We start from the raw sequence: 15928 nt of genomic DNA on the forward strand, positions 1-15928 counted from the left end.
GCGGTTATTCAAAGCGTTCGCTTGTCACGCCGAAGACTCGGGTTTGATTCCCAATATGGGTACAACGTATGAAGCCCATTTCTGGTGTCTCCCGCCGTGATATCGTTGGAATATTGCTAAAAGCTGCGTAAAACTAGATTCACTCACTCTACCGGACTGGAAAATATCATTTTTCACATGGATGTTAGACCCTATCAATATGACCCGATTTTACATCTGGCACGAGAAACTTCCAGTGAAGATGAAGAAAAGAATCAAGCGAAACGGACTCACCACTTGATATCAACACAATTTTTAAATTAGACGATATAATTTATCAGCAATTTTATTTGTCAGCAAAATGTGATACAGTTCCAACCAGCACACCTAACCCTATAATTAACTACCAATCCCTTAGAATGTTTGTTTTAAATGTGATTGCAGTTTCCCTTTGTGTGTAACGGGTGCATGACTGCAGGGAGTCTGGGATTAAGTTTTATAAAAAAAAAAAGCCCAAATTGATTGTTCCAGAATACGTTTTAAAAAGTGATTATTACTTCAGACGAGGGCTAATGGAAATTGTCTGCTACAAAAGTTACACTGTTGCAAGGGATTCACTCCCAGTAGTTAGACATCCCAATTGTCAGACACTAGCAGGGGCGGATACAGCTTTTTGAGAAAAATGAGTGATAGATAATGGGTTTTTTAGGGTAGGCTACAGTGCTTGGGGTACCAAACAGGAACGAATGTTATAGCGAAACATTTTCAATCTCATACTGATTTTGATACTTACACATTTGAAGTCATGAGTGTAGAAGGAGGCTTGTTAGCAAACTCTTTCTCTCTGTCTCTCTCTCTCTCCTCCCCCAAACACTAGCCCATGGGTCTTAAAAGAATCTCCTCCTAAAGAAAAGATATACCTTAAACCCTTTAACATCCTGTGACATTCTCCCATGTTGTAAGTTTACGTCCTCGAAAATAACCACATATCTAAATTTAGATTTTTGTATATGATACTGGAATAGTTGCTTGTACTACAAATATCTACTCTACCCTACAATATATAATACACTGTGCATTTTATTTTATATTCACAATAACCATTTACTCTGCTCTCCTTGAACAGAATGAAATAGATCCCATGACCTAACTACGACCTAGTATTAGTGAAACTATACTACCCATCAAAAGTTTAGACTCACTAGTGCAAATGTAGCCACTTACTTGTCCACTGTTCTAAACTAGCTTTTTGCAAAATATTCCATACTGTTTAAAGGTACTGTTTAGTTATGAACTGGTGTATTGTAAAACATATTCGTAACATTGAAAAGATTATTGTCATGAGTTCAGTAAATGATTAAAATCTGTGAAAATTGGCGAATTCTTAACAAAACTTTACACCAAAACGAATCTGTTCACATGCACGACATTTGCTCATGCCTTTCGCAATTTGAAGCATCATCCTTGTGCAATTCATCTGCATAAGGTTTTCAGTTGGTTCCCCCCAAGTTGGTGGAGAAATTCATCTTCGATGTAACCACATACATATACATAACATATAGTGAGTGCTTTCAGTGAGTCTAAACTTTTGATGGGTAGTATACATTCAAAACAAATCTTTGGTGACTGAAATGATCAGCTATGTTATACACTATACATATACACAACTACTACTTGCCTGTCTGCTTTAATACATTACTTACCTCTTGTATTGCAACTTTCATGAGTCTCGCACTCAGGTACTCTCTGTGCTACTAAGATTATCAGAGACAGGACCAGTAGGGGGATCACCTGATTTTTTTGTGTTAACAGATTTTGGTATTGTGAAGGTTGGAGTGCTTTCCCTTATTAGCCCTGGCACACCTCCTCATTGGTTCTTTCACCTTAGGTGGAGGTGAGACAGGTGCTTGAGTGTCTGCATTGCCTGGGTATTCTAACAGAAACATCTTGTCATCAGAGGACTCGGAGGTCATTTAAGACTGAACGCACTCTCAGTACCTTGATGCCCTGCCTGGTAATGTATACTATGTAAGACCTTCTCTTTCAGGATGGTGGGAAGTACAAGTTGTCTGATCAGTCCAATGCAGGGATCTTGAATTTCTCTGTAAAGGAGCTGTTCTTGCTTTCCCACTTGGTTGGTTTTCGCTCCATGCCAATATAATGCAGTGTTTGGATGGCAACGTCCTTGATTTGCATGTAGTTATGAGTCGCTAATAATTACATGCATTCCCAGTTCGTTTGTTTCCAATGCTGTGTTTTTGAACAGTGACTGGAAGCGTAAGTCCTTCTTGGGTGATGCTCCACTTGGTCTGATCCCAGTAGGGTGTTATGGAGGCGGTGGCTGTTGGGGCTTGCTGTGTCACAAATCATGTCTTGACTTGAACACAATGTCACCGAGATCAGACAAAGAGCTGTTGCGGACATTGTCTTCATTGAACAGAAGTATCTATATAATGGGCGTTGAGAGCATGTGTGAGTGGTACTGTAACCCTGTTGGAATACATCCTACGTCATTACATCCCCCGTTAACTCAAAAGTGAAAGATGAAAGGATGCGGTGCAGGGAGATAGTCTTGAAAACTACCAAACATGGAGAGTACTCTTCTGTTGTGCAAATGTATGACTTCCTAGTGTGCTTAATAGGACCGTTCAGTAGATCTATCCGCAAGTTGAGAATTATGCTATCAGCAAATCTGCCCTCAGTCAAGTGACACGCCCTGAGTAGGACGTGAAGCCTGTCTGCATACAGATTATATAGGTATGCCAGTACCATTATATTTATTTGTGATTCCTTGACCACTCCAGCAGCCCACTGAACAACAAATCTAGGTTTAGATAGGATGGGATGCCAGGATATATTGTTTCGATGTAAATTGATGAACGTTCAGACCTGGTATTGTTTTTCACAATGTTTATCAAGCGAACCATCACTTGCAGATATATGGTGCTGGACACCAGGTGGATACGATGTGTTGAACATCCACACTGTGTCAGATTATTATTTCGATTCATACTCAGAGGAAATATTTTCTGTTTCGTTCAGAGAATGTAATGGAAGCGTTTATTGTCCCAGTCTAAAGAGAATCAATCGCAGATGATACATTGGAGGTATTATAATCTTGGTTTTTATTCTACGTAGCTGATATTATCATTGGCTATTGACTTTTCGACTTTGGTAACCATATTACATCAAGTAATTGACAATAGGACTGCGTCTGTAAGTCCGGATTTATATAACAATGACCGAATTCTTTACTTTTTTCATCTAACTGCGATCATAGAAAAATCAATAGAGTATGTCTTCCTTTAAAGAACGAATAAACTTTGTTTTTTTGTACACTTTTAACCAGTATATATGAAAGACTTGTGGTTAGGCTTCAGCGGAACACCAAATTCATTCTTAAAAAACTTGTGGTTAATTAATACCGCGCGATTAAAAGTTGCCAAAAAGCCGTCTGCTTCACTCTCGCCCGCCAACAAAACCACAGAGAGGTTAGGTAACTCTGTCGCCAGAGCACAGCAGCGAAGGATTTTCAGTCAGTTGTATATAAAGTGTGTAATAAGCTCGTCATTTTGCTGATTTCTCGACGTTTTCATCGAGTATAAAAAATCAAAACTACTTACCATTTGTAGTAAAATATGTATATGGTTGATCACCAAAAGGATTTTCCATGACACAACTTGTAATATAACGATTTCTTCCTCGGAAGCGAGGTTGTGGCCGAAGTAAGTAGTATTATATTGACACCCACCTCGCTTCAAAGAGAGAAATTGTTATGTTATAAACTTTGTCATGCAAAATCCTATTGACCATCAATCAAATACATATTTTACTACCAGTACAAAGTAGTTTTGATTTTGTAACTCGGTGAAAACAAACTTAAATAGCATTTATTCTCAGACTGTCGGATGTTCGCGACAGGACGCCGCCATTTTTAAAAATCGTACGTCACGGGCAAAAGTTTGTTCGAAAATAAATGAGATTATGGTTTGTTTTCATCAAGTCAGAAAATCCAACTCGTAGTTAAATATGTATTTGAATCATGACCAAAAGGATTTTGCATGACACAACTTGTAACAACGATTTCTTCCACTGAAGCGAGGTGGGGGTCCAAGTGAAAATATTGTGGATACATTTCTTGCTACATTCACGTGGTTAACGTCCACTCACCACTATGTAGATACTAGTCCTTAGGCGGATCCAGAGGGGTGGGGTGGTCAGGGGTGCACCCCCCTTTATTTTTGTCCTGAAAGTTTATTAAATGAACATTGAAACTCGGGTGAAAATGAAGTGGGCACCCCTCCTATTCTCAATAGCGTGCACACACCCCTTTTTTCTCAAAATGCTGTATCCGCCCCTGCAGTCGACCTTCTTCCTGTAACCGTGATGACCGACGCTGATAATCGTTTTCACTATCACTGGCGTCTGGCTCGAACAAATAAGGCCTAGGGATTGTTTCTTCATTGAATATTGAATGGAAAGATTGTCGCTGTCTGAATTACTTCCGGACATGTTTAGAGTCTGTTTTGTACCGAAATGCCAACCCACTGAATTAACCATATTTCAATCACTTGACATAAATGGTTTAACACCCGAGTAAATTGGGGAACAAAAACCAGACCTAGCCAACAGGTAACCCTTATGACAACACGCGAATTTGACAGAATCGTCTATGAAAACAAGTTGTAACTCGGAAGCTAGGCAAAGCAGGTGACAAGATTCAATGACAGTAGATTGTGAAAACATAAAGCTTTCATTTTTCACAACAAATGTCACGATTTCGGGTTCAGGCAAACCTGCAAACAAGATAATTTAAACAACAACCTCCCCCCCCCCGATGTACATGAATTCTACAGTGCCCCTCATATAAATACATCACATTACGTCACGGAAACGGGCCTTCTGATTGGTTGAAATTTCGTTCGCGGGAGAGAATTATGCAGTACTGTCAAAAAGGTGGCTTTAAGTTAATTAATGGTCGACTTAGGTAGTATAAATGACGGGGTTTGATTTATAACGATTCCATTATATGATTTATGCATTTGTACCCCCGTAGAGTATATGTGATCTTTAAATGCGTCGAAGTTTTATGAACTGACTTCATATTATTTGGCGCACTTAAATGGTGATAGTTTGACAATTTGAATGATTTCAGTAAGATTGGTCTGTTATCCGTTATCTGTTGAAGGCATTTCCGTGATATTTCTGATCATGAAAATGAAACATACGATACGACAGCGCAATAAATGTACAAGAAACACCAAATTACCACCACTACTTTAAGTGCAGTATATATGTATCATATCGCTTTCGAAGAATTCATTAACAAGTAACCACGATTTGAAAGTAAAAAGTCGAACACTTCGCTGACCACCAATATGTTGACAACATGTAATAACTAAAGTTTCAATTCAACACTCAACAGCTATGAAGAGCGGGCTGGTCTTTGGTACTGGTTTAGAATAGTCCTAGCAAGTCAGTGACGATGGTAACGTACAAGATGGCGTTGATGGTTGCTGCTAGTATCAATCACTGAATTGATACGATGAGAAAAGGGATAAATAACCAAATAAATGACACTTGTATAACGTGTGGAACCTTCGATGGCTGAGTGGGTCAGATCGCTGACTTGGTGTATTGGCGAGTAGATCGGACTCTGAAAACCTATGTTTGAATCAGCCACAAAAGTACTTGAATCTATACTTTACAGAAAAAGTGCCATCCCCAAAATAACATACGTTACATGTCTTCCCACATAGAGCAAGGTGTTAATTTGAGTGGACCCTCAGTTTCGGGGCTCGTGAATTCTTGCAAACTCTCAGTTTTTACAAGAAAGCCCACTTCAAGGCTTAAACGTATATTGATGGCAAGCACTGTCATCAGTTAGTATATTTTAATGCCTGTTTCTGTACTTACAGAAAAGTTCACACGACAATTAGCCTATTATTTTTGCACTTTTTCAGCATAAAAAGTATGTACCTTGTACTTTCACAGCCAAAACTATACAGATATCACAAGTAACTATACTATTTTTGCATTACGTTGTATTTTTCAAATTTACTGAGAATTCTTTCTCCACAATATGTACATGTATAAAGTCTTATACCTCTTTCAATATGACATTGGTGCCAATTGATATATAATGTTGGAGTGAAGTCACGCTACCTTACAGACCACGTGGTGAAAGTACTGGAGAAAGTGAATGCACGTGCTTGAGAAGGGTTTGACTGCACTGAGCCTATGAAGTAGGTACACGAGGACGGACGGGCGGTCGGACGAGGGCACTGAGACTATTTATAAAGTTACGCCACGACTCAAGCAAACAACAACGCACACCTTAGGAACGTGTAGGCCTGGACATCGTTACGCACCTGGAAGTGAACCAATCATCAATTGTGAGATTTCAACCAATTCCCAACACTAGCTTCCACCAGTGCAGCATCCATGGTGGGGGTGCCTATACAGCAGATTATGGACACAGCTGGATGGTCTTCTACATGTGTGTTTGCCAAATTCTATGCCAAACCAGTTTTACCTGTATCATGTTCTTATAGCAATGCTGTTTTATCATCTGGTTCTGCATGTTAAGTGTTCTAGTAAAAGCCTTATGCTTGTATTGCGCTCCAGTGAGAGATCTAAAATGGTACCTCATCAGTATTACCTCATTGTAATGTTCCAATGTCTCTTAATGATGATGTTTGAAGTAGTATACATTTATTATTTGTTATAATTTTTGAAATATTGTATAATGAATAAATATAGTTAGCTTTAACACCTTGTTGAATATTTTGTCCAATTTACTGTGGACTAACTACAAAATCTCATGTGGTCTCTCATGTGACCTGGTACTGAAGGAGAATTGTAAATTTAAACGAGACTTACCTGTAAGGTGAAGTTTGAAAGCAATTCTCCGAGGTACCAGGGCACAAGTGAGATCACATGCCACGCCCTCCCGCCCAGGGTTCTGTTTCGGTGTTCTTTAGTCCACAGTAAATCTTTAAAGACTGACCCGTTTGCGCATGCGCAATATCATGTGATCTCACTTGTGCCCTGGTACCTCGGAGAATTGCTTTCAAACTTCACCTTACAGGTAAGTCTCGTTTAAATTTACAATTTTAAGACATTAAATGATCGCAAATTTCGCAGAAAGAAAAGCCTCTGTTGTGCTTTCCTATATATGTACACGATGTGAATTTGATTTCCATGAAAGTTTATTATCAATGATAGTACCCAGATATTTATACTCTTCTACTGTTTCTACTTCCTGTCCATCAATACAAACAGATTCCAATTTGTCCTTTTTGCTTCGGAGGTCAATTATCATTTCCTTTGTTTGTTTATGTTCAGGGAAAGGAAATTGTCTTTGCACCATGAAGTAAACGCATCAATATTTTTCCTATACTCCAACTCCTATTGACGAATAAACCCAACCAAAGCGGCATCATCAGCAAATCTGAAATTCAAACAGGTGGATAAGACTTAGTGAGATATACAGTCATTTGTATAGAGTGTCAAGAGGACAGGGGACAGGACACAGCCTTGAGGAGCACCGGTACTCACAAGATTAACGTCAGAAAGCGTTGAACTGAACCGAACACGTTGAGGTCGGTTAATTAAGAAGGCCTCTACCCACTTGATGATGTTACTGTTAACTTTCATGTTAAATAATTTCCTTATCATCAAATGTGGCTGGATTGTGTTGAAAGCAGAGGAGAAGTCCACAAAGAGGATTCTTACATAAGATGTTGAAGACGATTTCGAGTTGAGTATAGATCTTATGCAACAGTGAAATGAGTGCATCTTCTACCCCGCGCCTGGCCCTGTACGCAAATTGTAAAGGATCCATTAGATGTCCAGTATTTTACTTAATTAAGTTCAAGATAATTCGCTCAAAGCATTTCATGAATATTGGATCAAGAGCCACTGGGAGGTAGTCATTACTTATTGAAGATTTTGACTTTTTGGGAACGGGGATTATATGCGAGGTTTTCCAAATTGTTGGTATATAATGGGCGTCGATGGACATCTGAAATATCATTTTGTATATCCCGCACAATGGTATACAATTATTATAAAACCAAACAAACAATCTGAACAAATGTACAGTTTAAAAGATACATGTATGTTTTGATCATACCCAAAATTTCAAAAAGATTATAGTGAGTGAGTGAGTGAGTTTAGTTTTATGTCGCAATCAACAATATTCCAGCTATATGGCAGCGGTCTGTAAATAATCGAGCCTGGACCAGACAATCCAGTGATCAACAGAATGAACATCGATAGGCGCAATTGGGAACCGATGAAATGTGTCAACCAAGCCATCGAGTCTGACCACCCGATCCCGTTAGTCCCCTCTTACGACAAGCATGGGTTCATTCTACCTTCTAACCCGGACCTTCACGGGTCAAAACATTACAGTATACGGTTTTTGAGATATAAGCACTGAAAACAAGTGGTATGTTTGTCCTGGTGAACGCGACCACTGTTTTAGCGTTGTGAACGATTTACGTCATCGGCAGTGAACACATTACGTCAAAAATATGTAGGTGTTTTCTAAAGGATTTGCTTTTTCACGTTTCAGATAAACCTTTTAATGCAACCATACGCATGTGACTATTGTGGGCATGCTTCTCAAAGTTTTTGTGATGTCATTACGCATATGAAAGACGAACATTCATCCGAAAGATTAATTATCAGAAAACCGAAGCTTTGTGGAGGTGACTGGGTCACTAAAGTATGAGGAGGAAACATTACAAACACGTCCCACCTGAGATTCATAAGGAAATAACTGACATCCCAAAGACATTGAAAATTAGAAGATAAGGATTATAGTGAGCGTGAGCCTCCAAGAAAGAAAGAAAATGTTTCCTCGGAATCTGATGAATATGATGCGACCAACATCCATATTTCTACTGTTTCTACTTCCTGTCCATCAATACAAACAGATTCCAATTTGTCCTTTTGCTTCGGAGGTCAATTATCATTTCCTTTGTTTGTTTATGTTCAGGGAAAGGAAATTGTCTTTGCACCATGAAGTAAACGCATCAATATTTTTCCTATACTCCAACTCCTATTGACGAATAAACCCAACCAAAGCGGCATCATCAGCAAATCTGAAATTCAAACAGGTGGATAAGACTTAGTGAGATATACAATCATTTGTATAGAGTGTCAAGAGGACAGGGGACAGGACACAGCCTTGAGGAGCACCGGTACTCACAAGATTAACGTCAGAAAGCGTTGAACTGAACCGAACACGTTGAGGTCGGTTAATTAAGAAGGCCTCTACCCACTTGATGATGTTACTGTTTACTTTCATGTTAAATAATTTCCTTATCATCAAATGTGGCTGGATTGTGTTGAAAGCAGAGGAGAAGTCCACAAAGAGGATTCTTACATAAGATTTTGAAGATGATTTCGAGTTGAGTATAGATCCTATGCAACAGTGAAATGAGTGCATCTTCTACCCCGCGCCTGGCCCTGTACGCAAATTGTAAAGGATCCATTAGATGTCCAGTATTTTACTTAATTAAGTTCAAGATAATTCGCTCAAAGCATTTCATGAATATTGGATCAAGAGCCACTGGGAGGTAGTCATTACTTATTGAAGATTTTGACTTTTTGGGAACGGGGATTATATGCGAGGTTTTCCAAATTGTTGGTATATAATGGGCGTCGATGGACATCTGAAATATCATTTTGTATATCCCGCACAATGGTATACAATTATTATAAAACCAAACAAACAATCTGAACAAATGTACAGTTTAAAAGATACATGTATGTTTTGATCATACCCAAAATTTCAAAAAGATTATAGTGAGTGAGTGAGTGAGTTTAGTTTTATGTCGCAATCAACAATATTCCAGCTATATGGCAGCGGTCTGTAAATAATCGAGCCTGGACCAGACAATCCAGTGATCAACAGAATGAACATCGATCTGCGCAATTGGGAACCGATGAAATGTGTCCACCAAGCCAGCGAGTCTGACCACCCGATCCCGTTAGTCCCCTCTTAGAACAAGCATGGGTTCATTCTACCTTCTAACCCGGACCTTCACGGGTCAAAACATTATAGTATACGGTTTTTGAGATATAAGCACTGAAAACAAGTGGTATGTTTGTCCTGGTGAACGCGACCACTGTTTTAGCGTTGTGAACGATTTACGTCATCGGCAGTGAACGCATTACGTCAAAAATATGTAGGTGTTTTCTAAAGGATTTGCTTTTTCACGTTTCAGATAAACCTTTTAATGCAACCATACGCATGTGACTATTGTGGGCATGCTTCTCAAAGTTTTTGTGATGTCATTACGCATATGAAAGACGAACATTCATCCGAAAGATTAATTATCAGAAAACCGAAGCTTTGTGAGGTGACTGGGTCACTAAAGTATGAGAGGAAACATTACAAACACGTCCCACCTGAGATTCATAAGGAAATAACTGACATCCCAAAGACATTGAAAATTAGAAGATAAGGATTATAGTGAGCGTGAGCCTCCAAGAAAGAAAGAAAATGTTTCCTCGGAATCTGATGAATATGATGCGACCAACATCCATATTTCTCAAATAGGTACAATGTTGCCAGAGGTTTTGAGAGAATTGAATAAACATGGTTTGTCAGAACTTTATGTCAGGTGTAACGAACTGGTGCACTGAATCAGTTTCCATTGAAAAAATACATTGTATTGTCTTCTTTCTTTTCATGGATGTTGTAAGTTTCCTTAGTACAGATGACATTCGCCAAATGTGATATAGTGAGCATATCAACATGTTCTGGTTGACAGGGTATAAGCTATTTCATGGCAAATATATCCGTTTCATGGGTGGAACAAAAAGTAAAAACTCTGACAGGACGGAAATAAGCGATATGTCACTTACACCCCAAAATTCTGCCTTAATTTCGTGGTTCCTGACATAAAAACTTTAGAGATTGCCAGTAATAGTATACTTTCAAGTGAGATTTCACCTGGAATTCTGTCAGATGCACTTTATTTCCTTCACAGACGGGACAGCACACTGTTGCTGGTGTTCTCTCCAACCTTGTTAATAAGTAAAGCGACGTTTGATTCAACGTAAGTAAGGCTTCACTTAAAGGTACTTGTTCACATGGCCTACATAAGTGACAACAAGTGACCTACAAAGCCAAATAAAAGATCACACTGGAAGGCTTCCACTAAAGCGGCCGTCACACGGCAAACTAAAGTTTGACAACACATGACAACACGTTGTCAAACTCGCGTTTGAGAGTGTGAACATTCCAACAACTCGCCATCAGCACCAATTTCAGATTTGCCAAACTGTTGTCGAGAAATAGGATCGGTCTCTATTCTCACCTGAATATATATTCATCTGATAAGGATGAGTTTTAACGTGTTTTGTTAATTGTATCTGAGCATACTGAAAGACATATCCAACTTCTGGAAATGCCACTGAAAGAAATTTTTCCTTATTGTTAAAATCAGGGGGAGATAGGGGCTGAAGTCTTACCCTGATGGACATGTTTGTTTACAAACAGGAGAAAATACGCTCACATGATATGCCCTTGATTAGCTCATGGAAAACATTGTAATACCTAGTCAATAACTTGGTCATTAGCATATGTGATTGAAGTATTAGATTAACCACAAGGAAATCTGCGATGGAGATTGAAGCCAAATATGTCCATCAAATACGCATGATTGACCTATCAGGCATCTAACCAATTGGGCTGGTCATGCCGAATGACTTTGTACATTGCATGTGATTGTGTCCGAATTGTGGTAATAATAGCAATCACTAGGTTGTCAGGTCCAGATCTGATTATTTACAGACAACTTCATAACGGCAATGTTACTGGGGGTGGCTGTAAACAAAGTAAAACAACAGCACAAACAGAAAGAGATAGAAGTGGAATGGTTCCCATGCAGTCACTTGGTGGAACTAGGATCTCTAGCTATGGTCTCTTCAAGCTTTGAGGACACCAACAAGCAGTATCTTCAGTGTCATAGCTCTATGACAAATAGCACAACAGACCCAATAAATACTAGACAATCAAAATATACTTTATTACTGATAAACTTGTTATGATACACATCAGTAATTAATGCAGGTAGGTAGAAGCCAGTGATCCATGTGTGACTAGATGTGTTTAGTGTGGCTCCAGGTCACGCCTCTGTATAAGGCAGCAGACCTGGAGACCCACAGGTAAGGTGGGTCAATTCTCCTGATGAAAATATCAAAATCTCTTTCAACAATTTTAAAATTAACAATGAAAATGAGTTCTACCATTGTGAATTCATTTCTATGTCAAGGTGCAGTTTGAAGGCTTCTGTATAAAAAAAAAACAATATCAAATTCAGAAATTATTTCTGCTCCAAGATGATGTCATAATTTGCCTTTCCTTTGATTAATATGGACATAGACCAGACCCCCCTGAAACCCCCAAGTAAACAAACCCCTTCCTGTGAGACAGATGTATTGATTAGCAGTATAACAGTATACATGTCTCTGTTAATAACCTTCTGAGCATGTTTACAAACACACACTGTTAATTGACCACTCACTGGGATGGTGGCATTGTATACAGAAATGACACTGATGTATACAGAAATGACACTGATGTATACAGAAGTGGTATACAGAAGTAAAGGCAATTGTGACTGATATATTGGATCTCCTGTACAAAGTTGAAAATCATGCATTCTCTCACACATCCAGTGTACATTGTTTGATGCACGGCTACATTTGTACATTAAATACACACAGTTAAATACAGGTATGTACACTATAGATACAGACATCACACAGGGAAGGTATTGATGGCTAACCTCTGCTACCTGAAGATGTAGTATATGAAGACAATGTATACTCTTTCAGAAACAACTGATATATAAAACTTTCATTCCTAAGATTTCTCTCCTATATGTGAAGTCCTTCTTATAATGGAACTTCTGTATGTGGACCTGTTAACCTTTGAAATACATCACACATATTTTCTACCTCAGCCAAGCTTTGCTTGTATGTGTCTGTTCATCTTTCTCAGTTAAAGCTTCACTCTTCATAGAAAACACACTACATGTATATCTACAGGCAACACTGGTAAGTGTGTCTGAGTACTTATATGCAACTGGTAGCAATACTGCAGCTGTATCTAGATTGTGACAGCAATAATGTAACACACTGAAACTATTTCATGACAGGTGAACACTTTAAACCACCAGTAATACTGTCTTCTCTAAGTGAAAGCTCTAACCCCAAGGTACCTTGCCTTTTTCAGGAATAGTGAAAGCTCTAACCCCAAGGTACCTTGCCTTTTTCAGGAATAGTGAATGCTCTAACCCTAAGGTATCTTGCCTTCTCAAAGGCTGGCTGTCCCCTCTATACGCCAGAGGCATCAATGTACCCCTAAATAATCACATGATATTTAACAGCTGCAACCTTACTGTGATTCTTATTACGCAATGCAGTTTAGTGTTTCTGGAATTATTTTTAGCCAGACAACTTTTCCAGAAGATCCTACAGTGAGTTCATGAAAAGAAAAAGAAGTGTGAACAATAAAAGACTGTGTCCATTTAAATGACAACTTCCTCTTACTTCTCTATAGACCACTGTCTAAGAAAATGTCAAATGAAATATGTATAAAATATGGTCTGGCTCTTTGTCACCAATTTCTTCAATCAGTGCTTAAGTATACCTGTGATGATTTAAAAAGAAATACCAAGTAAGTATTTAGAGAAGTTTCAGGCATTGTAAAGTTGGATATGTAACAACATGGGAACAAAATATGATATTGCGGAAAATATGTTTACAGAATTTATAATGGCATTCAAAAACAATGTCCTTAAATAAAACTAAAATCTACAAAATTCAATATCTACAATAATTTTTTGATAGAAACAAAAATGAAAATTTATGAAATTTCTGACAAAAAATCATCATATCAGTGTCACAACAGGAGAATGAGCCTCATTTACAGTGATATAAAAATACCATATGTTACACTCTGCAGATATATACAGGAAGTCTGTCTCACAACTACAACAGTAAACAACAGACACAGTGCACTCTAAAACACAAATTACAAACTTCAGCTAATAGAATTTGATAATAAATAGTATATTTTTTTTAATGGAATATGCTAAATCTCATTTGTTTTAAAAACCTTTTCTAGGTTCTTCAACCAATGCACATAACTACCAATAATGTGCAACATGCTCCCTACTTTTTTTAAAGCTTTTCATCTCAACACAACATCTGACAATATAAATTAAATTCCACATTCATACAAGCATGTGTTCACACAGTTTCAGGTGAAATCTACAAAGAATAAATGTCTATAGCACCATTATTGATGAGCTGTGTCCGACCGGCCAATCAAACATGAAATATGTGTCATTACGGATCACTATGTTTCAATGAATCAGTTTCACAATGGCACATTTATGACTTGAACAAAATCCCATGTTAAACTCATTCTTGTCAACAGATTTTCTTCAAGATGTGATATAAACAAATGAATACTACTATACTACCTTTAATATTGGTAAAACACAACAATCATATGACCACCAACTGTCTTGTGTCAGCTTGGAAGAATGTCAATATCACTTCTTGACTTAGTTGCACAAGATAGCGTTCTACTGCACCTCATGACAGAGTTGCTTCCCTTTGACCAAGTCTCGCACCAGTCAGCCCTTGATTGGTATGTGCATAGTATACAACTCTGCAACACTCAACACTCACTAGCATTGCAGTCAATAACAAAGCTATTAATCTGAGATGCAAATTCAAATATTGCACATAAACATAACTGTTGTAAATTCAATTTAAAATAAACATTAACAGGTCTCTAGATCCCATATATAGCTTTGAATTTCATTTCACATTGCTAGTTTAGCAGTTGTAAAGTACACAAGCATTCAGTGAGCCACGGATCTGTGGCATTATGCATAGATGGTGAATCAAGGATTCAATTTGTATCGCTCAATATCCTTGAACTTTGACCAGTATCATGTTGATCGTCCACTAGTTGACCAGCCTGTGCCTCATCCGCACATAGTTCTCAAGTCTACATGAACGAAACATTCAGAGAAATACTTACAAAACTTCGCATTAATATACATAAGTGTTTTTCAAAGTTTGTATTTAGAAGATCCATGATATTTATAAGAACCTTTATTTATATTGTGTAGACATCTTCAAATGCTGGGTTCAGAAAGAAATATGAGTCAGACTGGTAAATGTATGAACAAGTTTCAGTCCAACACTTCCTTACACATGTCTGCATGAAATGAAAGAATTTGTCTATCAACACATCATTAATGGCAATTCTTCACGTAAGCAAGTTTGTGGCAGAAGTTAATAATCCTTCATTTTGGCTTCAACAATATCTCTACTGAAACTGGTATTGTTCTAGCCTTTCTGATTTCTACAGATCTTGTCCGTAATACATGGTGAAGTAAAGCAGGATATAGTTGTTTCTGTGCATCCTGTAGGATCGATGCTGGCAGCTACACTAGATGTCCCCGCATCTCACTACCATTCTGCATCGCACGTGGGGAGGGGGACCTCATGGGAGGACCATCATAGTTGAGGTTGGACACAATGTTTGGAGATAGCACATCAACATTGCCTGTGAAAAGATGAAAAATTAATTGTTTTCAGCAGTTCATTGAAAATTGAGTCCGCCAAGTCTGTAGGCAGAAACAAGTGCTCCAGAATAAAACACGCACACATTCAGGATATACACGTTTCAACATGCTTTTGATAATTCACTATAAACTGATGCATTACAATACATTTTCAAATAGAGACACAATTCTGAACAACCATAAATCTTTTACTCTCTGTGATCTATAATGCATGAGAAGATGAATGATTATTGGCCGCAATCTGTCTCCAGAGGCTAACCACGGAGATCATCAATTCATATACACCAGCTAGTTGTGCATATACACAGAGAAGG

At 38.2% G+C, this 15928-nt stretch overlaps 1 protein-coding gene across 1 annotated transcript in view; it reads right to left on the reverse strand.

The window, feature by feature from the left end:
- Positions 1-12005: 12005 nt before the first annotated feature.
- Positions 12006-15928, reverse strand: part of LOC124274412 (nephrin-like) — a 246226-nt gene continuing 242303 nt past the window's right edge. The window contains 1 exon segment of the mRNA XM_046709786.1: positions 12006-15595. The gene's annotated coding sequence lies outside the window, so the exon portion shown is untranslated.

The sequence above is a fragment of the Haliotis rubra genome, unplaced genomic scaffold (genome assembly GCF_003918875.1).
Source record: "Haliotis rubra isolate DU_JTF1 unplaced genomic scaffold, ASM391887v1 Scf190, whole genome shotgun sequence".
NCBI lineage: Eukaryota > Metazoa > Mollusca > Gastropoda > Lepetellida > Haliotidae > Haliotis > Haliotis rubra.